The sequence below is a fragment of the Ursus arctos genome, unplaced genomic scaffold (assembly GCF_023065955.2).
Source record: "Ursus arctos isolate Adak ecotype North America unplaced genomic scaffold, UrsArc2.0 scaffold_18, whole genome shotgun sequence".
Taxonomy (NCBI): domain Eukaryota; kingdom Metazoa; phylum Chordata; class Mammalia; order Carnivora; family Ursidae; genus Ursus; species Ursus arctos.
Window position 1 is genome coordinate 9,915,386 of NW_026622852.1, and position 22,503 is coordinate 9,937,888.

Consider the following 22,503-nt stretch of genomic DNA (forward strand, 5'->3'; position numbering starts at 1 on the left):
AACAACTCTAGCATGGGTTGAATTTGCATGTAGCAAATCAGTTTGTAAGTAGGTTGTAGTAGAAGCAGCAGTTCCTGATTACAAGGATCATTTGTCTATGGACATTGCTCAAAACAAGAAATAACTTAACAGCTGCTCTTTGTTTGGTAGCATTTATAGGTGTGCTCGCAAGGTGGCAAGAAGGAGAACAAGTCTCGTAAATGGAAAGGTTTATAAAAATCTCCAAAGTTGAAAAGGAAATCAGGATAGTGGTACCTCTGTAGGAGTAGGAGGGCCACATAATAAACTTCCGATGCATTATTAACTTTTATGTCTTAAGCTCCATGAGGACAAAGAGAAGAGGAAGAAGGGAGAGTTTGTTATGGGGACAGAAAAATGGCCAAAACTGACTCCATCTCAGAGATTCTGATTCAATTGGTCTGGGTTGGAACTAGATTTGGCTTTTTTTGGTGTAAGTATCCAAGGGCAGCCAGAGTTGAAATGGCCCACTTACAGAACAAAATAGCTGGTAACTTAATTAGGAAGGAAAAAAATTGGTCAATGGTGCCACCAATTAAAAGTCATTTTACTTGCCATTTGCAACAACGTGAATGGAACTAGAATGTCTTATGCTAAGTGAAATAAGTCAGATAGAGAAAGACAAATACCGTATGATTTCACTCTTAAGTGGAATGTAAGAAACAAAACAGATGAACATATGGAAGGGGGGATAAAAGAGAGAGGGAAATAAACCATAAGAGACTCTTAAAAAATAGAGAACAAACTCAGGGTTGATGGAGGAGTGAGGGGGGTGGGGATGGGCCAGATGGGTGATGGTTTTAATGAGGGCGCTTGTTAGGATGAGCTCTGGGCGTTGTAGGTAAGTGATGAATCACTGAATTCTTCTCCTGAAACCATTATTGCACTGTATGTTAACTAACTAGAATTTAAATTAAAATTTGGAAAATAAATAAATAAACAAAGTCATTTTAACCATCCGTCATTTTTGCAAAACCAAAGGCAATCAAAGTGATATTTGTTTTTTCCAAGTGTTTTAAATAAAGGGGCCTTGGCGGTCTGCATGGGGGGTGGGTTGGCGGGGAAACAGGTCTAAGTTGGATGCTTAATAGAGTCACCCATGTGATTTAATACAACCAAAGCTAACAGTGTATGGAGCCCCTTGGACAAAAAAGGCTTCAACTCATGACACATTAATCTGTGGGAATGATGGCTGTTCAAGCAGCTCTTATGCTCAGGAGGCTCCTAACTGGTTAAAAAAAAGGAAGGAAGGAAGGATTATTTCTAGGGACAGTGGGTTAGAAAGAAGACATTTTACAAAGTTTTTAAAAATGTACTTACCTTTTAGGAAGTTTCCTAATATACAGAAAAAATGTGGGGAATATTGTAATGTATCTGTGGATCTAACTCCCAGATTTATCAAAACTTTATACCATATTTACCTCAAATATTGTTAAGAAATGATGTATTACAGGTATTTTTAAGGCTCCCTGGGTACTCCCACTGAAACTGTAACTACTATTATAAATCCGATCTTTATACTTCTGAAGCGGTTCTTATTCTTTTACTACTTGTTCATTTGTTTATATTTATTATAGTTTATGTGCCCATAAACAATATTTGGTATTATTTTGTAGCTTTTCAACCCTACATAAATGCTATCATGTGCCACATGTACATGATTTTTCATAACATTGTTTTGAGATTTATCCATGTTGGGGCGCCTGGGTGGCTCCATCGGTTAAGTATCTGACTCTTGATTTTGGCTCGTTTCATGATCTCAGGATTGTGAGATCAAGCACCTTGTTGGGCTCAGCACTCAGTGTGGAGTCTGCCGGAGATTCTCTCTCCCTCTCCCCCTGCCCTCCCCGCCCCCTCCCCCTGCTCCCCCTGCATGCATGCGCACATGCACTCTCCCTCTCTAAGTAAATAAACCTTAAAAAAAAAAAGATTTATCCTTGTCGATAGTAGCTTTAGTCCATTCGTTTCATCCCTGTTCAGTATTCTTTTATATGATTGTATTATGATTTATCCATTCTCCTGTTAATGAGTATACAGATTGTTTCCAGGTTTTTGTGATTACAAAGAACCTTTTAATGCACTTTTATGCACATGTCTCCCTGAGCACAGAAAGGAGAGTTTTTCAATGATACATACCTAGAAATGGATTTTTTGTGTGTGGAAGGATATGAACATTTTCAACTCCACTAGACGTTGCCAAATTACCCTCCCAAATGGTCCTACAACTTTACATGTGCCTGAGACTGTGTGAGAATGCTTAATGTTCCAACACAAGTCACCAACCTTCAAAAATTTTGTTTGATTTTGCCTCTTTGAAAATGTTGCCTATGAAACAGTTTGGGTTTTTTTTGTTTTTGTTTTTGTTTTTAATTTGCACTTTTCTGTTTACAACTGAGGCTGGTCATCTTTGCATACATTGATTTGCTTCTCTTGCTTCCTCTTTCAGAAATCAGCTATTTAGGGGCGCCTGGGTGGCTCGGTCGTTAAGCGTCTGCCTTCGGCCCAGGGCGTGATCCCAGAGTCCTAGAATCGAGTCCCACATCAGGCTTCTCCGCTGGGAGCCTGCTTCTTCCTCTCCCACTCCCCCTGCTTGTGTTCCCTCTCTCACTGGCTGCCTCTCTCTCTGTCAAATAAATAAATAAAATCTTAAAAAAAAAAAAAAAGAAATCCCCTATTTACATGCCTTGCCCATTTTTATGTAGGATTTCTTTTCCTTTTTAAATTGATTTGTAGAAGCTTAATACCTGTTCTGGACACTATTACTTTCTCAATTGTGTGTGAGTTGTAAATACCTTTGTCCTATTTGTGACATCTTTTCATTCATATCTTTGGTCTTTTTTGTCCAGAAGTTTTCATTTTTATATTCAAAATGTTCAAAACTGATGGCTACCAGAGGGGAGGGTCAGGGGTGAAATAGGTGACGGGGATCAAGGAGTGTACTTGTCACAATGAGCACGGGGTGTTGTATGGAAGTGTTGAATCACTGTATGTACAACTGAAACAAATATTACACTCTATATTTACTAACTGGAATTTAAATAAAAACTTTTAAAAAATATTCAAAATGTTCTTTCGAAAGTCTTTCCCTATATGTTTTACGCTTACAATGTCTCATCTAAGAAATCCTTTCCTACCCTGACGGACACAAATATATTCTCCTAAGTTCTAAATTTTCTTCCTTTTTAAAGATTTTATATATTCATTTGAGAGAGAGAGAGAGAGCACGAGCAGCGGGGAGAGGCAGAAGGAGAAGCAGACTCCCTGCTGAGCAGGGAGCCAGATGTGGGGCTCAATCCCAGGACCTGGAGATCATGACCTGAGCCGAAGGCAGACCCTTAACCATCTGAGCCACCCAGGGGCCCCTAACTTCTAAATTTTCTAAATCTTTGCACTTAACAATTAAATCTTCAATCCTTTCATAATTTACCTGCTTGTGGTATGAAGTGAGGATCTAACTTTTTCCCATATACATAACAAATTATTCCAGCACCATTTATGGAACAGTTCAATGAACTATAACAGCAACTCTGTCATGTCAGGTTTTCAAGCAAATAGGTCTGTTTCTAGGCTTGCTTTCCATTCTACCGATCAAATTGTCTTTGTGCCGATATCATACTTTCTTAATATTACAGCTCCAAAATAAAATTTCATACATAGTAACAATAAATTCTCTCATTTTCCTCAAAGAACATTAAATTATTATTATTATTATTATTATTATTATTATTATTATTATTATTATTTTGAGGGTGCCTGGGTGGCTCAGTCGGTTAAGTATCTGACTCTTGATTTCGGCTCAGGTCATGATCTCAGGGTCGTGGAATCGAGCCCCATATCAGGTTCCGCACTCAGCATGGAGTCTGCTTCTTCCTCTCCCTCTGCTCCTCCCCAATTCACTCTCTCTCTCTCTCTCATAAATAAATAAAATCTTTTTAAAAAAATAAAAAATTTTTTTGATAAGGGAAGCAATTGCTATAGTTAGATTACCTCCCACAGTTTTATATCACGTCAGGTGTCGTAAATTGTTTCTACATAATGCCAAAAGATTGGATATTTATTGTCACCGAATGTAGTCCTTACAGATGGTCTGCCAATCTATCCTTTCATTCTTCAAATTCGGTGACAGGAAATGTACTTGTTCTATTTCTCTCAACTATGGACATTTCTAAATTTCTCTTTGTGCATAGATTATACAGTCACATCGTTCAAAAACTAGAAAGTAAAAAAAAAAAAAGCACATAATCTCCCTCCCATATCCCCATCTGCCCAGCTTCCTCCCCTCCATAAGTCATTATTTTTCTTAATTTCCTATGTATCTTTCCAGAATCTCTTTATGCATATACGAATATAAATATGGATCTTATTTTTCACTTGTTTTTACTCAAAAAGGTGTCCTCCACCTTTTTTTTATATACAATGTATTTTAAGGCTCTTTGCACATCAACACATAGACAACATCCTGATTACTTTCACGTGTCATTTTATTTTATGTATGTGTCTGTGTATGTATGTATGTTTAGCCAATCTGCCCCGATAGACTTTGTTTTCTACCCTTTACTTTAGCAAATAGTGCGGCAATAATGAACCTTGTGCAAACATCTTTTTTCCCATGGCTAAGAATATCTGTAGCATAAATTTCTAGAAGTAGAAATGCTGGGCCAAAGGCTGTATGTGTTAGTCATTTCAGTAGATGTTACCAAATCCCGCCATAGGCATTGTACCAGCTTACAACTCCCACCAGCATGTATCACAATGCCATTTCCACACAGTTGCACCACAGAACACGTTATCAAACTCTGGGTGTTCTGCCAGTCTGACAGATGTTCACATTCTTAGTTCCTACTTCTGTTGTTTTACTAGTCTTTGTCTCCTCTATTTCTAGGAGCTCTTTATATACTAGGAAGACCAGCCCATTATCTATAATAGAGGTTGTAAGTGTTATTCCCCCATTGTCCGTCTTTTCACTTTCTGTACTTTTTTTTTTTTTTTTGCTTTTTGTTTTATTTTCATGCAAACTTTGACTTTATGTAATCAGTTTAAGAAATTTTCTTTTATGGCTTCTGGATTTTAAGTCATAGGTGGAAAGGCCTTTCTCACACCAAAGTTTCTAAGGATTCCCTTCAGTTTTCTTCTAGAACTTTCATGGTTTTATTTTTGACATTTAAATATTATATCCATGAGGGCACCTGGGTGGTCAAGGTTTGCACTCTTGATTTCAGCTGAAGTCATGATCTCAGGGTTTCGAGACTGAGCCCAGATCAAGCTCCATACTGGGTGTGGAGACTGCTTAAGATTGTCTCTCTCTGGGGCTCCTGGGTGGCTCAGTCGGCTAAGTGTCTGCCTTCAGCTCAGGTCATGGGATCAAGTCCTGCATCAAGCTCCCTGATCACCTGGGAGTCTGCTTCTCCCTCTGCCCCTCCCCCTGCTCATGCTCCCTCTCCCCCCTCAAATAAATAAATAAAATCTTTAAAAAAAAATCGTCTCTCTCTTTTCCTCTATCCTTCCTCACCCTAATAAATAAATACTATATCCATTAAATATTACATTTAGGAATTTATTGTGGGATAAGTTGTGAGGTATGGCACTAACTCCTGTATTTTTCAGATGCTAGTATTATGAGGCTTTATAATATATTTAATACCCTGTATTGTTATCTTTTATCATTGCTTCTATTTTCAGGTTTTTCTTACTTTTTTTATATACAATTTAGGATCAAGTTTTCCAAAACAATATATTTTCAACAAAATAAACTTATTGAAATGTTTGTTGGGACTGAATTAAATTTATAAACTACCTTAGGGAGAATTCAGGTATTTATGGTACCAAGTCTTCTTTTACATATTTAAGAGTTTTTAAAAGCTTCCTCAGGAGCACCTGAGTGGCTTAGTCAGTTAAGCGTCTGCCTTCAGCTCAGGTCATGATCTCAGGGTCCTGGGATTGAGCCCCACTTTGGGCTCCCTGCTCCATGGGGGGCTTGCTTCTCCCTCTCCTTCTGCCTGCTGCTCCCCCTGCTTGTGTTCTCTCTCTCTGTCTGTCAAATAAATAAATAAAATCTTTTTTTAAAAAAAGTTTTCTTCATATAGGTCTTAGACATTTTTCGTTTAGTTTATTCCTAGGTTTTTTAATTTTGTTGTTGTTGTTGCTATTATAAATGGGGTTTTTCTTCCATTTGTCTGATATATATATATAAAGCTACTAAGCTTTTACCAAACTTTTTCCATTTTATTGGGTAGTTTCTTGTTCAATTATCCTGGGTTTCCCAAGTTTACAATCATAACATCCAAAAACTGACGGTTTTACTTTTTCCTTTCCAGTTTTTACATCTCTAATTTATTTCTCTTGTCTAACTGCATTAGCTAAATTCTCTGCCACCCTCTTACATAACAGTAGTGATAACACACATCCTTATCTTGTTCCTGACTTTACTGGAAATGTTTCTAAGTTCTGCTATGAAGCATGGTGTTGGGTTTTGAGCTGAGATCAATCCATTTTGCCATGTTAAGGAAATATCTATTTATATCTATTTTATCCAGTAAGTTTATTGAGCATAGTTTTTTAATTTGCTCAAATGTATTGTCAGCACCTGTGAATACAGTTATATAAATTTCTCCTCAAATTAATACAATGAAATATATTAAAATATTACCAATATTGAAATTTCTAGAATAAACTCCACCCAAATTGCATTTCCTCCTGCTTTCTGGCCATGTCCTCCTTTTTCTCCTCCATGTCCTTCATAAGTTTTTATATTTCTGCTTTGGGTCTTCTTTTAGAGAAGCAATTTCTTATATTTTTTAAAAATTCATAGCCAAAATGTTTAGTGACTATCTTCAACATTATTTTTTGTTATATCTTCTCTGGTTAGTTTCGCTGCTGTTTCTCACCTTTTATAATTTCAGTATCTTGGTTTTGGTGTCATGCCAGCTCCCTTTTTGTGTCTCATTATGGAATGAGTTGAGTTTCCCTGGCCTAGCTATTTGCAGTAATTACTTTCAGAGAGTCTATTTTTGCTACCATTTTCTGAGGTGAGCTGTCACTGAACCATTGCATTAATTTCTACATATCTTTGTTGCATGCCGTGAAAACTTGCAGTCCTCTCCAATTTTTTCTTTCATTGTTACACATTTCGTATTTATAAAGGCTAAACTATCTGGATTAGCTACATTAACATGAATGAGGCTATTTTTTTTTTTTGCATTAAAGGATGCCCATATAATTATTTTCAGGTTTTTAATGACTTGATGATGGGTGGGGAATAGTAGATGAGTCTTGTTTTCTTTGACAAAGTGGAAATAAAATTTTTCTCTAATTATAAAATAAAATATTTTAATTTTTTAAATGCAGACCATATGGAAACTTGGCTCTGTAATTCTACCATGAATAATTTATTACTGTTCACATTTTGTTGTTCTAGGCTTTCAAACTTTTTTCTAAATATACTCTCAAAGTATACATGCTCACATGCATTTTTTTTTTTTTTGATGAAATAATATCATGGATTCTGTTTCGTAGCCTGCTTGTCATGGCCCTCTTTCTGTGTTAATAAATATAAACCTATAGGTTTTCAGCGGGTACAACATTATTTATATCACCAATCTTCTATTGATAATTACTTAGGTGATCTCCTGTTTTCACTACCATAAATAATATTTCCATGAATGCCTTTTGCTCTTGTCAAGTTGTTTTCTTTTGTTTTTATTGAAGTATATTTGACATAAAAAATCCTATTAGTTTTAGGCGTACATAAAAGTGACTCGATATTTTTATACATTGCAATATGACCCCCACAATAAGTCTACTCACCATCTATCACCATACAAAGTTATGACGATAGTATTGACTGTATTCCCTATGCCGTACACTGCATCCCCATGACTTATTTTTGTTATAACTGGAAGTTTGTACCTCTTAATTCCCTCCTTCTGTTTTTTCCACCACTAACTCTCTTCCGTCTGGTAATCAACAGCTCATTTCCTGTATCTATGCATCTGTTTGGGGTTTTTTGTTTATTCATTTGTTTTATTTTTTAAATTCTACATAGAAGTGAAATCATATGGTATTTGTCTTTCTCTTTCTGACTCAGTTCACTTAGCTTCATACCCTCTAGGCCCATCCATGTTGTAGCAAATGGCAAGATTTTCTCTTTTTTACGGCTGAGTAATATTCCATTGTAATATTTTGCACGTCTTCTTTATCACTTCATCTATCGATGGCACTTAGGTTGCTTCCATAGCTTGGTATTAGAAATAATGCTGCAATTAACATAGGGGTGTATACATCTCTTCGAATTGGTGTTTTTCTTTTCTTTGTAAAAATACCCAGACGTAGAATTGCTGGATCTTATGATATTTCTATTTTTAACTTTTTGAGGAACCTCCATACTTTCTTCCATGGCAACTATACCAATTCATATTCCCACCAACAGTGCATGGGGTTCCCTTTTCTCTACATCCTCATCAACACTTGTTATTTTTTGTCTTTTTGATAATCCACTCTAGTTATTTTCTTAAAATACATTAATTATTATGTAGAAAACCACTAGGTCAAAGGGTATAGCTATTTTAAAGCAAATCACTGTTCCTTAAATGTAACTTCAATTAAGTTTGAATGTAACCTAACATTCATATATTGATTTTTCCACTACAGTAAATAGTTACAAAATGTTCCTACTCTAAAATAATTTATAAACAAATGAGAATTTCTCAGATAAATGAGAATTTCTAGTTCACAGAAAGTTTTTTCCTCCCCACCCCGAGGACGAAATTTTCTTGTCCCCCTCCGACAAAACAAAACATTTTGTTTTATGTTATAGTCCATCTAATACTTCTGTCTTCCTAGAAAAAGCAATGTTGTATTAGAATTAATTCTTTACTGTATCTTTCAACAGGATAAAAGAGTCTAAGAGTGACCATAAAAAGACTGGTTTTTTTAAAAGTCGTGTTCATCAAGGTATAAATTTATGTACAGAAAATGCTCTATTGAATGTACAGAAATATGAGTTTTGACAAATGCACACAGTCATGTAACCACAATCGAGATACAGAACAGTTCCATTAGCCCAGCAAATTTGCTCACGCTTCCTTATTGGCAATCCCACCCCCAACTCCAGACCCTGGAAACAACTGATATGTTTTCTATTCATACAGTTTTGCCTTTTCCCAAACTTCCGTTAAATAGATTCATACGGACTTTTGAAACTGGCTCCTTTCACTCATTTTCAGTATTTTGAAACCAGCTTCTTTTCCTCTACAGAGAGGGCTGTGAGGGTGGATGTTGCAGTCCAGAATCTTCAGGGCATGCTGGTAGGCGGGAGACTCAGGGCGGGTTTCCATGTTTCAGTCTTGAAGCAGAATTACTTCAGGAAACTCAGCCTTTGCTCTTAAGAACTTCAACCAGTCAGGGACGCCTGGGTGGTTCAGTTGGTTAAGTGTCTGCCTTCGGCTCAGGTCCTGATCCCAGGGCCCTAGGATTGAATCCTAAATCCGGCTCCTTGCTCAGCGGAAAGCCTGCTTCTCCCTCTGCCTGCCGCTCCCCCTACTTGTGCTCTCTTTCTCTGACAAATAAATAAATAAAAATCTAAGAAAAATTAAAAAGTCGTTAATGTGGGAAAAAAAGAACTTCAACTGATCAGACAAGGCCACCACATTAAGGAGGGTAATATGCTTTACTCAAAATCTATTGATTACCAGTATTAATCACATCTAAAAAATACATTTGCAACAATATCTAGACTGGTGTTTGACCAAACAACTGGGCATCATAACCTAGTTGAGTTGACACACGAAATTAACCATCACATACATAAGTGTATATTGAACTAACCACCCAACTGTTTTCCAAAGTGGCTGTGCCATCAGCAATGTATGAGTGACCATGTGAGTGATTTTTAAAAACCTTCATTTATTCAGTACTTACTACATACATACTATTTGCCATAAGCCCTGGAGATGTGAAGAAAACAAATCAGTGCTACCCTCAAACATTTGTAAACATCCAAAGGAGTATTTTCAACTTCAAGTGTCAAGCATTGGAGGAAGTACATATATTCTAACCCAAGTTTGATGCTGTTCAATGTTACATAGCTAATAAATCTAGTTTGCTCGTCAGTTGATCATATCCTTCAAAATTTGGCTGACATTTGAAAATTTAACCATATTATCTGTCTTGCTCCCCGCCATCTTGGTAGCTGCTCCTGGTTGGTGCTGTTCCACACCTAAGGCAGGAAGATGGTGACCGCAAAGAAGATGAAAAAGTCACTGGAGTTGATCACCTCTAGGCTTCAACTCGTTATGAAAAGTGGGAAATACATGCTGGGGTACAAGCAGACTCTGGAAATGATCGGACGTTGCAAAACGAAGCTGGTCCTCCTTGCCAGCGACTGCCCAGCCTTGAAGAAATCTCAAATAGAAGGCTGCACCATGACGCCGAAACAGGTGTCCAAACTACAGTGGCAATAATATTGAATTAGGCACAGCATGTGGGAAATACTACAGAGTATGTACACCGGCTACCATTGACCCAGGGGGTCTGAAAGCATTAGAAGCATGCCGGAACATACAGGTGAAAAGTAAATCATCAAAATATTTCTTTAATAAAACTAACCAGAGCATGTTTAAAAAGAAAAAGAAAAATTTAACTATATTATACGTGCCCTCAGCAGAGACCGAAATCTTCATTAGAAGGTTAAAACCAGAAAACCTACATGGTGTTGGCCATCTTGACCATTGTTCTTACTTCCCACCATAGTAGGAGATGTCGGCCATTAATGAAGAATGAGGCGTTTACGCAAGTCAGCTATGACTCAGGGATGAAAGGGAGGAACAACTTCTTCCTGCCTTTCTAGAGGAAGGTGCTTAGCTCAGTGCCCAGCCAGTTATCTCGTCACCATGGTAATGCTGTCCCTCCTTCCCACTCCGGGGAGCTCCGCCTGCCTCAGCTGATGGACAGGCCCTGCTGTGTCGCATCAGACATCAAATAACACCTTCTGGGGCACCTGAGTGGCTCAGTCAGTTGAGCGTCTGCCTTCAGCTCAGATCATGATCCCAAGATCCCGGGATTGAGTCCTGCATTGGGCTCCCTGCTCAACGGGAAGCCTGCTTCCCCCTTTCCCTCTGCCTGCCGCTCTGCCTGCTTGTGCTTTCTCTCTCTCTGTCAAATAAATAAATAAAATCTTAAAAAAAAAAAGAAATCAAATAACACCTTCCAATAAAAACCTCAGTGACTACCTCCTGCGAAAGGACTAGAGCCACAGGCATCACGGGCAGTGGCCTTGAGAGAAATGAGCAGAACAAGCCCAGTGTTCCTAACATTCACTATTAGCATCATTTCACCATTTAGCAGCATGGAAAATTGACGACACAGAAGTCAGGAAGCTTGTAGATGAGCGGGGGTTAGGACCCAATGGGTATTTCTCCAAAGAAGTAATAGCGCTGGAGCTTTCTGCAGCAAACCTGCTGGGTTTTCAGGACTGTTCCAGCGGGCACTCCCCTGGGCCTGGCCCCACACTGCCTCAGTGCTTGTCCAAGAACTGTCCCTCCCTCTCTCTTGGGATGCCGCCTATTTCTCTCCTCTCACCTTCATTCTCTGTCCACCTGCTGGGGAACTCTCCCCCACCATGTCTGCCCCCTCGCTGCTGCGGGGGTGGGCACTGCAGAGTCTGGAGAGGGGACCTGATCTTTCCCCATCTGTTTTCATGGTCTATCATTTCCTCTTGTCTTCATCCTATTCCCTGCTGCCACACTTCCTTTATTTTTTTTTAACATATTATTTGTTTATTTGTCAGAGAAAGAGAGCACAAGTAGGGGGAGTGGTAGGCAGAGGGAGAAGCAGGTTCCTCATGGAGCAAGGAGCCTGATATGTGGGGCTCTATCCCAGGACCCTGGGATCACAACTTGAGCCGAAGGCAGATGCTTAACCGACTGAGCCACCCAGGCATCCCTCCCACACTTCTTTAATTTTTCCTCCTCTTGCTTTCCCTTTGCTGCTCTTCTCCCCAGCCTAAGCCCTAGTGCCCTCACAAAGGGAGACATGCTCCTTTTACCCTAAGGGAAACGTTCCAGGCTATGGCGGATAGCCAGCCACCAAAGTCCATGCCTTATAACACAGGACCCAATATAAAAGACTGGTGAATACATATCCATAGTGAAAAGATGTACCTTCTTCACAGACACGAACCATCCTAGTTCATGACTACAAATAAAGACACATTTACTTCAGTATTCTTGTCTGGCTAGTCCTTCACATGCCCATTTCCACTTCTTCTTCACCAGCCACGCCCAAGTTTACTAAGTGCAGCAATGGGTCAAGCTATAGAAAACTACATTTCCTCACCAAGGATGTCCAACGAGATGTGAGTGGTTGTAGGATGGGGCTTCAAGGAAAGCCCATTAAAGAGGGCTGATCAGCTGAGACATGACATACCCTTTTGTCTTTCCCGCTTTGCTATGGGTTGCATTGCGCTCCCCCCAACTATTCATATGTCAAAGTCCTAATTCCTAAAACAGACTGTATTTGGGCATAGGGTCTTAAAGTGGCAATTAAGTTAAAACGAGGGTTATTAGGGTAGCCCCTAATCCAATATGGCTGGGGTTTGTAATAAGAAGAGGAGATTAGGACACAAACACGGGTGAATAGGGAAGACTGTGTGAGGACACAGGGAAAAGCCAGTCAACTATAAGCCAAAGAAAGAGGCCTCAGAAGAAACTAACCCTACCCACACCCTGATCTCTGACTTCTGGCCTCCAGCTGTGATAACATAAATTTCTGGGGGCGCCTGGGTGGCAAAGTCAATTAAGCATCTGACTCTTGGTTTCAGCTCAGGACATGATCTCAGGGTCCTGGGATCGAGGCCCCCCATTGGGCTCTGCACTCAGCTTCGGAGTCTGCTTAAGACTCTCTCTCCTTCTCCCTCTGCTCCTCCCCATCTCTAAAATTAATTAATTAATTAATCTTTAAAAACCAAAGAAATAAAAAAATTAATTTCTGTCGTTTAAGTCACCAAGTCTGTGGTACTTGGTTAGGGCAGCCCTAGTAAACTAACACACCGTTCCTCCATCTTCCCACCTCAAAGGAGATACAGTGGAATCAGCTGCAAGAGCCATCTTGAACCATCAAACCCTTGTGCTCCTCGTTCAGCATGTGCAATGGGAAGTTAGAACAATTCTCCCTCTCCCTCCTCTCGGATTTTCTGGGACTCCTCAAAAGAAAGACTCACATGCAGCAACCTGCTGGCTCCAGGTCCTTCCTCTCTTCAGTCTTTCCCTGTGGACAGCCCTTCATGTTAGGTCACCCGGAGGACCTCCCCCATGACCACTGCAAGTCGCAGCTTTGGGAGATCTCTGAAACCAACCCCAAATGCATTATCTCCCAAATCGAACCCTCCCGTGGCCTCCGCCCCCACCCAGTGCCAGCCTCTGCCATCAGGCCCTGAGACGACGCTGGAGTCTCTAACAGATGAGCTCCTGCAGCCTCCGGCTCAGCCCACCTCGGACAGCCAGGCAGGAGCACACACACCACACCATCCTCTGGTCTCTGCCCCTCTCTTCAACTTCCAAACGCCTCCCTTCAATTACAAAGTAAAGTCATCTTTGATTTGCTTTCCCCATTCCCAAAATGTTTGGACCAGGAAGAAGTATTTATGGAAATCAGTTGCACTGAAATCAAAACTCTCTGAAATTCCAAATTCCAGGACCTAAACTATAGTATTCAGGAGAGAATGCCCGATCATGAAAAGATCAGACGAAGTTGACATTGGCCCAGTATCATACCCTAGTTAATGTAGTAGCTCTAGTGGAAAGGTTATATCTGTAAGAGCCTGAAAGTGTTTTGGAGCAAACTCAAAGTCCACATTGTCCTCCGTTACTAAGAAATGATTCTATCAGAGCAAGAGTAGAAAGCATTAAAAATTTTCCCAGCCTGTTCGTTCACTTTTCTCCCTTGATTTTGGGCAATCACTTCACCATTTAATTATTTTGCAGCAGGATTTTTTACATCTGAAAAAAAACCTCTTTTCCAGATTAAAGGGAAGCATACAGTAAGGTTCACAGTGGCTCTCACATGCAGGAAGGATTGTGAATTGTTATTTCTTCCTTATACTTTCCTGTAATTTCCAAAGTTTCCACAATGAGACCCCGTGTGTGCTACAAAAAAAAAAAAAAAAAAAAAAAAAAGATGTGTTTTTTTTTTTTAAAAGAGAGGATAATTCCTTTCAGAATTATCTTACAAAAACCCAATTCAGACTGTTAGATATTTCTATTATTTCCTTTCTGGAATGGAAAAATGGATGTGCTGGCCGCCGGCATTTACCAACGCCACTAACATGAACACTTGATTCCAAGCTCCTCAGTGCCGAGGAGTTGTTTTCTCCCATTTTGCACCCTTGTTGAAACGAATGTTTTAGACACTGTGAATGTAATCTAAATAATCGAAATCAGACAAGTCAAAAGTCTAAGACCGGAAGAAACAGCTTGCGACTACAGGAGGAAAGTCGGTCTGCAAAGTAGCTCGTACGTAGTATCCTGGACAAATTGAGCATTCAACAACATCAACAGTTTGTGCTTTTGTTAAGACAGCCCAAGTGGGCATTTGTTATTGCAAGAGATTTTTTTTTTATAAGTTTTTATTATTAGAAGCACCTGGGTGGTTCAGTGGGTTAAGTGTCTGCCTTCAGCTCAGGTCATGATCCCAGGGTCCTGGGATCCAGCCCCGTTGGGCTCCCTGCTCAGCGGAGCCTGCCTCTCCCTCTCCCACTGCCCATCCCCCTGCTTGTGTATGTTCTCTTTCTCTCTCAAATAAATGAAATCTTTGAAAAAAAAATTATTTTAAAGTAACCTCTACACCCAATGTTGGGCTCGAACTTACAACCCTGAGATCAAGATTCTCACATTCCACGGACTGAGCCCACCAGGAGACCCCACAAGAGAATGTTTTAAGTCCAAAGAAGAGCCATGCTCTGAAAGCCAGCTATCTCCACCCTGCACGGCATTCTTAAACAGTGGTGGGAAGTCATGCTTAACTTTATTTGGGATCATTTTAGAGAAATGTCTAGCTCTCCTCCCTTCAGCTTCCTCCTCTGTAAAGCAAGGATGGTAACACCAAGAGAGGTGTTAGACAGCAGTATGATAGTAGGAAAATCAGTCAATTTTACTTCTACTTCAGCAACAGATTAGGGAGGACTACTGAACAAATAAGGACTTTTACCCATGAGTGCCCCATTTCATTTATCCATGCTCTCCCAGTTTTTTCCAGTCTCTAAGATTCTTTTTACTCAGTGTACTGAACCAGGATATTGCCTGGGGAACAAAATAAAAAACAAAACCCAAGAGGCAGCTCTATCAACAGGAGCCCAGAGCTGGAGCTGACCTCTGTGCCCCCCAGCGCGGGGCGGAGGCTGAGTTAAAAGCTCCAGGGCTACCTTTGGTTCTTCCAGGTCAGGATAGCCACAGTTGTAGTGGCACAACAATTAATGTTAGAAAAAGAAATTATTTTGATCAAAGTTTACTAATGCCACATGGCCCCCACCTACAGATAAAAGTAAGTGGATGGGTATACTGCATGTGTTCCTGTATCTAGATTTGTGTGATTCACAAATTCTCTCTCTCTTTCTGGGGCTCTCATGGTTACCTGCTAGATGAACAAAATGTGTTTATTCTGCTACTTGTTAAGATGGTTGTAAGTTTGGGAATCTCTGCTAAAGCCCATTGTTCTCTTCTCTGAATTTCTGGAGTACTTATTAGACATCTACTTATTTCTGCAATCCTTATTGAGCACTGTGGTGGTTAACTTCATGCGTCAGCTTGGCAAGGCTCTGTGCCCAACAGTCAGAGGCTTGTCTAGATGTTGCTGTGAAGGTATTTATGGATATGATTAACGTTTATAAGCGGTTGGCTTTACGTAAAGCAGATTAGCTCGATAAAGCCTCATCCCATCAGTTTGAGAGTTAAGAGCTAAGACTGGAATTCCTCAAAGAAGCAGTCTCTGTCTCAAGATGGCAACATAGGCACACCGCCTGAGTTCCTAGCCTGCCAGCCCGCCCCGCAGATAGATTTCAGACTCAGGACTGCAATAGTGCTGTTACCTGAATTTCCAGCCTACGAATTTCAGACCTGCCGGCCCTCATAATCATCTGAGTCAATCCCTTAAAGTAAATCTATCAGCTTTCTATCTAGTTAGCTATCTAGCTATCTTATCGGTGCTGTTTCTCTGGAGCACCAGGATTAACGCAAGCACCTACTGTGCGCTAGGCACTGTGCTCATTAATGAGGATCTGGATAAACCTACTGATGAGACAGCCTCCCTGGCAAATTCAAAGATACATTTTAAGGGCACCTGGCCAGCTCAATTAGTAGAGCATGCGACTCTTGATCTCAGGGTTGTGAGTTCAAGCCCCACATTGGGCATGGAGCCTACTTTAAAAATAAATAAAAATAAGACAAAAATGCATGTTAATACGTTAGAATGGTTGCTGGTTGGAGGAGGAAGGAAATGGGAGTGGAGAATTCACCCATCAAAGGTGGACGAAGGTGGTATTTTATAAATATAGTTGTATTGGTCAGAGTTCTTGGTCGCAAGCAGCAGAAACCAACTCCAGTTGATTTAAACATAAAATGGAAAAAAATGTAAGACTATTGGGTAGCTCACTGAGTCACCTGGAGTTCCCAGAGTCTATGCAATCAGAATCATAACCACAGGGCCTGGGTGGCCCAGTTGGTTGAGCCTCCGACTCTTGATTTCAGCTCAGTTCATGATCTCAGGTTGTGGGATCAAGACCCACACTCAGCTGGGAGTCTGCTTGAGATTCTCTCTCCCTGTTCTTCTGCGCCCCCCTCCCCCACCCCTGCTCACATGTGCCCACTTCTCTCTCTCTCTCTCAAATAAATAAATAAATCTTGGGGTGCCTGGATGGCTCACTTGGTTTTGGCTCAGGTCATGATCTTGGGGTCATGGGATTGGGCCCCATGTGGGGCTCTGTGATCTGGGCTAAGTCTACTCGAGATTCTCTCTCCCTCTCTAAAATAAATAAATAAAATCCTAAAAATGAATAAATAAAAAAGTAAATCTCAAAAAAAAATCATAACCACAAATTACACCAAAGAATTGGTTGGTGAGGCCACCACAGCTGCAGTCTCTGAAGACTACACTGCTCATTGCCTGAACAAGAAGAAACTGAAGGCTGTGGCCATGTTCTCCATCATCAGAGCGAAGTCCAATGCCCCAGATTCTTTGCACCAAAGGATGGATTCAACTATGGATTCATTGTCTGGGGCGGATGCAGCAGAATGACCAAGCCTGGGTCACGGGCAGGTTCCTATCTACAAAGGAGGCTGGGAATGACTCTGTTTTTAGCTCCCCCACTTGAGATGTAGTATCTGCCGCCCCTCAAGACTCACAGAGATGAGACAGATCATTCAGCAGAAGAAGAGGGTCCCATGATGGTCAAAGGATAACAAAAGCTTACTAATGGAAGTATGGTCAACAACGGTAACTTCTGCACTGAGTTCAAATTAGAGTCCATTGAATTTTTCCACCTAGAGAGCCACTGACAACATTTTCCAGAATAGTTTCACCAGAACGCTAGAGGTGAGAGACAGATGGTACTAAGATGAAGACAGAATCAGCGTCGACGACTAAGGAGCTTAACTGTGAACGGAAGGATAGAGGGGCTCATCTGTAGAAAACAAGTAGAGTAAATGAAGGGATTTGGTTTTACTTTTTAAGATAAAAGAGAATTGAGCACATTTTAGGCTCAGGAGAAGGAGCTAGCAGAAAAAAGATTGCCATAGTTAGGAAGTGAACAGATGATTTAAATAAGCCAGAGCTTTAATCAGAGCCCAGGTGGAAAGAGAATCCTCAAAATGCTGTAGGCAGAGACAAGTGCTCCTCTGAGAGGAGGGAGAAAGTGACGGGGGGCGGGGGGGTGGAAGTATGTGGCTCCATGTAACTGTATGTTGCGAGGTGCCGCTGGTGTCTATCAGACGGCTGTCGGATAAGCAAAAACACTGGAGGGAGGCAGAGCTGGGGTGTTAACTTCAAAAATAAAACGGCCAGTTGTTTTGTCAGCAAAAATAGGTTTAGTGGGGGGGGGGGCACGTGGGTGGCTTAGTTGGTTAAGTGTCCGACTCTTCATCTCAGTTCAGGTCTTGATCTCAGGGTTGTGAGTTCAACCCCGCATTGGACTCCGTACTGAGTGTCGAGCCTACTTAAAAAATAATAATAATTAAAGTAAACAAATAATAGGTTTATTTGGAAGAGTAAATGATTGCAATCTGGGACAAGCAAGCTACCGCAAAACCACAGGCAAGTCCAGAGAGCAGAGGCAACGACCTGCTCAGTCCTCGGGCATCTGCCTTCGGCTCAGGGAGTGATCCCGGAGTCCTGGGATCGAGCCCCGCATCAGGCTCCTCTGCTGGGAGCCGGCTGCTTCTTCTCCCACTCCCCCTGCTTGTGTTCCCTCTCTCGCTGGCTGTCTCTCTCTGTCAAATAAATAAATAAAATCTTTAAAAAAAAATGAACTGCTCTTTTATAGAAGAAAAGGGGGAGCTGGGAGGACTGTTATGAACAAAAAGTCCATTGGAGTAAACTGGGAGTCAAAGTATAGTGGCTTTTCCTTGGCTGAGATGTGATAGTCTCCGGGTGGCTAGGCTGTTGGGGGAGTAGGGGGAAAACTTTCTTCCTCCTGCTGGGCTGGTAAAGCAGTGGTAAGGTAGTATCCGTCTGCAACCTACCCCTCTTCCTGGTGGGTCTGCAACTCACCAAGACTGGGGGGCATGAGAGCTCCCCCTGCTGGTTCCTGACTTCGATTTAAACAAGGTTTCCTTTTATTAATTTTTATAAGGGTCAGTTAGAGGCCTTGCGGAGAATGATGACATTTTCTAACTGCTAAATGGAAGAGGAGCTGACCATCATCAGGTAAAAAAAAAATATATATATATATATATATATTCAAAGATGGGTAAAGTTATAATTGAAGATTATAAGTTGAAAGTGGTTCTGATCTGCTTACTGCTTGGTTTTTCCCTTGGAAAGGAAGGAAGCAAAGAGGCCAGCGCTGGTTTGGCTCAGGGGGGTGCAGGGCAAGCTCGGAATAACAGTAGGACGCCAGCCTGGAGCTGCCCTGGTGAGAGAGTCCTTAAAGTGATAGTCCAACAGACCACAGATTAGAGAAGAAAGGAAATGTGGCCGAGACAGGTAGATAGAGGGAACAGGTATTTCAGAGTTCCTCTTAGGGGGAGGGTTAGGGGTTGTAGAAGTAAAGGAGCAAGAGCAGTAAGGATGGGGTTTGTGGTCCGAGTGGGCTTTTAGAGTTTTAGATTTTAGAGGTGGAGTTAGGTCCAACATGTGACCATTAAAAAACAATAACCTCTGGGGGAAAAAACAAACAAAAAAAACAAACAAAAACAATAACCTTTGATATGAGGTACAGAGGACAGAAATCATTTAGAGAAACATCTTGGCCCAGAAGCCTGAAACTCAGGGGTGCCTGGCTGGCTCCGTAGAGCGCGTGATTCTTGATCTCAGGGTCATGAGTTCGAGCCCCATGTTGGGCATAGAGTTTACTCAATAAAAAAGAAAAGCAAAGTAGAAGAAGACTAAAATTAAGGGGAAAGTGTTGCACTCAGTAAGAATGAGTCCCTAGCCCATGGACCAAGACAACCTGATGCAGCCAGGCTCCTGTTCGTTCGTTATTATACCTACATGACATCAGCCATTCATGTCATCCAGCGGCTTTCCCTTGTGCCAATTCTGTGCTCACCCTAGTAATCCGACTGGAATCTGGCTTCCCCCGGGGATTTTGCAAATAGGACAAAAATGTATTGCTTAGCAACACTATTTGGTCATGATAATTATAGGTCTACTGGTTAATTAACAAACAGGCATTTTAGGTTTTTATCTATGGATTTGGTCAGAGTCAGGCTCCCAGACCCAAACACCTCTGGATACCCCAGCAATTGAATTTCAGAGCCTACAAAGCTATGTATCATCCCCTGGAGAGTGGCACAAAATACTGACACCACTCGCAGTTAGATTAGGGTGACACCAGCCCTTCTTGAGGTCATGCTTCTGTGGTCTATGTCCCTCCCACAAATCCATCACTGATTTCTGCATGCCACCTAAGCAGGAATAACATTCATACTCTCTTTCTTTCTTTCTAACCAGAGCGTACAGACCAAAATTAAACTAACGAAGTTGTGGTGATTTGTTCTATGATACCATATCAATGTATAACTATTACACACCTGCAAGCCCGTGTGGCACTTATAAAAGATACAGGGCAAAGATTGGGAAGGAAAAAGCCTCTCTGGTCATAAAACGGTAAGGAAATGAACAGGTTCATTGCCATGCCAGTGTGGTAAGGTTAATGATTTGGTAACAAGGTCAGAGTCAAGTAAGTGTGCGGCTGAAATCTCAGTTGGGCTCCACCTCCATGACCTATGCTGTGCAAATGAGCCTTTCTAGAGCTGTAACTATTGCTGATACCACTGAAGCTAAGTACGCATTATATTGAATAGCATGCCCCTGGTACAGGAGAATAAAGTAAATCTATCTTCTACTCTCCTTGTAGATATATTTGTTGGGGCTATTCTTCCTCTTCCCCTTGAAGCAGTTTCTGTGGCTTTTCTAATTATTCTCCTATAAAGCCAAAGTACCCTGACCAATTTTTTTAAACTATTTATTTAAGTAATCTACGCACCCAATGTGGGGCTTGAGCTCACGACCTCCGAGATCAAGAGTTGCGCACTCTTCTGACTGAGCCAGCCAGGCGCCCCTGGACAGTTTTTCACATGTCGACTTCATGTACTAGCTCAGGCTTTGAACTTCATGTTAAGCCGGAGGCTCTCCTCCCATTGCTCCAACTCTGGCTGATTGCCAGATGGCAGCAGCTTCTCTTTTTCTCCCTCTTTGGGCTTTTACTCTTCCACTTCTGTCTTACTATCTGTGTTTCTAATGTTTCCAGAAAAATTATTAGGGAGCAGGGAACTTATTCCTTGCAGCGTTATGCTTAACTTGTTGGCACTCTTTGGAACTGCCAGACAATTAAAGCTTTCTCTTTCTCTAGTGAGTGCTTTTATGAGTTCTGTGATATCTCTGATAAGCCAAGGTACTCCAGAAAATAGCATTTGCCCCAGAAGTTTCAAGCAGACTCTAAGAAAGGGACTGCTGAGAGAGGTGTGTGCAGGGCTAATGGGCTACAGAAGGGGCGAGGTCACAGTGGAAAGCTGTTACTACTCCAGGTGTGAGAGGACAAGGGAAGGGAACAGTGGCACTAGAACCCAGAAAGAGCTGAGGTTATGAGCAAAGAGCCACTTGGGCAGAGTGTAGTCCTGGAAGGATGCAAACACTGCCAATGGCATAATACCAATGCAGGGAGGCAGTGGGGAAGAAATACCTAGAACTTCCCCCAGTTGGTCTCTGATTTCCTGCCAGTGCTTACATTGGCCAAACCCAACTGGAAGCTAGCCAGCAATAGAGCCCAAGTAATAGAGTTCTCCAGGGGACAGCCTCCTGGGGACAATAAAGGATCTAGGTGAACAAACAAAATAACCGATACATCCCCATCACGGGGATGTCTCACCTCCATGTCCCCTGATGAAGGTGAGCACTTCTTTGTTATAAGTTGCTTACTCTTTGCTAACCCTCTAGGAATTAATCCTGCAAAGCTACCACTCTCCTATGTAGAGAACCACAGAAAATCCTCACATATCCTGTTATACATAATATTTACTATTCACTGAGCTACATGGAGCCAGGCGTTGTGCTAAGATGCCCTATCTGTGTTCTCTTTAAACCTCATACGTGGAAGCAGATAATATCTAACCAAAAAGAATGACTGAGAGGAGGGAGAGAGAGGCCGACCCAGACTGGTCAAGTGACTCACTCAAGTCTCAAAACGGTCTTTCTGTACCAAATTGTCTCTAGAAACAGCAAATACACTTCTTTATTTGTTATCATGTGTTTTGCCCTTTACCCCTCTTTCTCATCCTTGGAATTGGCATCAGTATATTTAGCTTGGACATTGCAAGCAGCTGACCTTGGCTCTGTGATCTGAGATTTCCGCTGGGAATTGCTCTACGTCAAGCTGGTGAAAGAAACCAAATCCCATGTGCCCTCCTTAATTAGCTGGCTCATGCTTTCAGCTCACTGGATGTTTTATTTGGAGTCCTTTAAGGAACAACTGCTCTTCTTCTCCCCTGAGTGAGGGTTCTTTCATGCATTTAGACGTAATTTTTAAAGGGTATCTCCCAAGGGGTGTAAACAACATATGCTATAGTTATTTCATTCTGGAAAATTCTGAAATGGAAAATTCGGCTTTGCAAAGAGATTGGTTTTCATCACACACCGTCTTCTTTCCTGATCAGAGCGTTAGGAGACCTGAATCTGGGCCTATTCGTTCAGCTGGGGGAACACGGCAGGGCCAGCCCGGACTGAACACAGCCTGTGTTCCGCTTAGAATAATGCTCCCCTGGGGCTATTCCTAGTGTGGAGTGA

General features: G+C 41.3%; 1 pseudogene; it reads left to right on the forward strand.

Annotated features, from left to right (window-relative positions):
• The window catches only part of LOC130543999 (60S ribosomal protein L30-like), a 48,422-nt pseudogene extending 37,196 nt beyond the window's left edge, over positions 1 to 11,226 (forward strand).
• Positions 11,227 to 22,503: the final 11,277 nt, after the last annotated feature.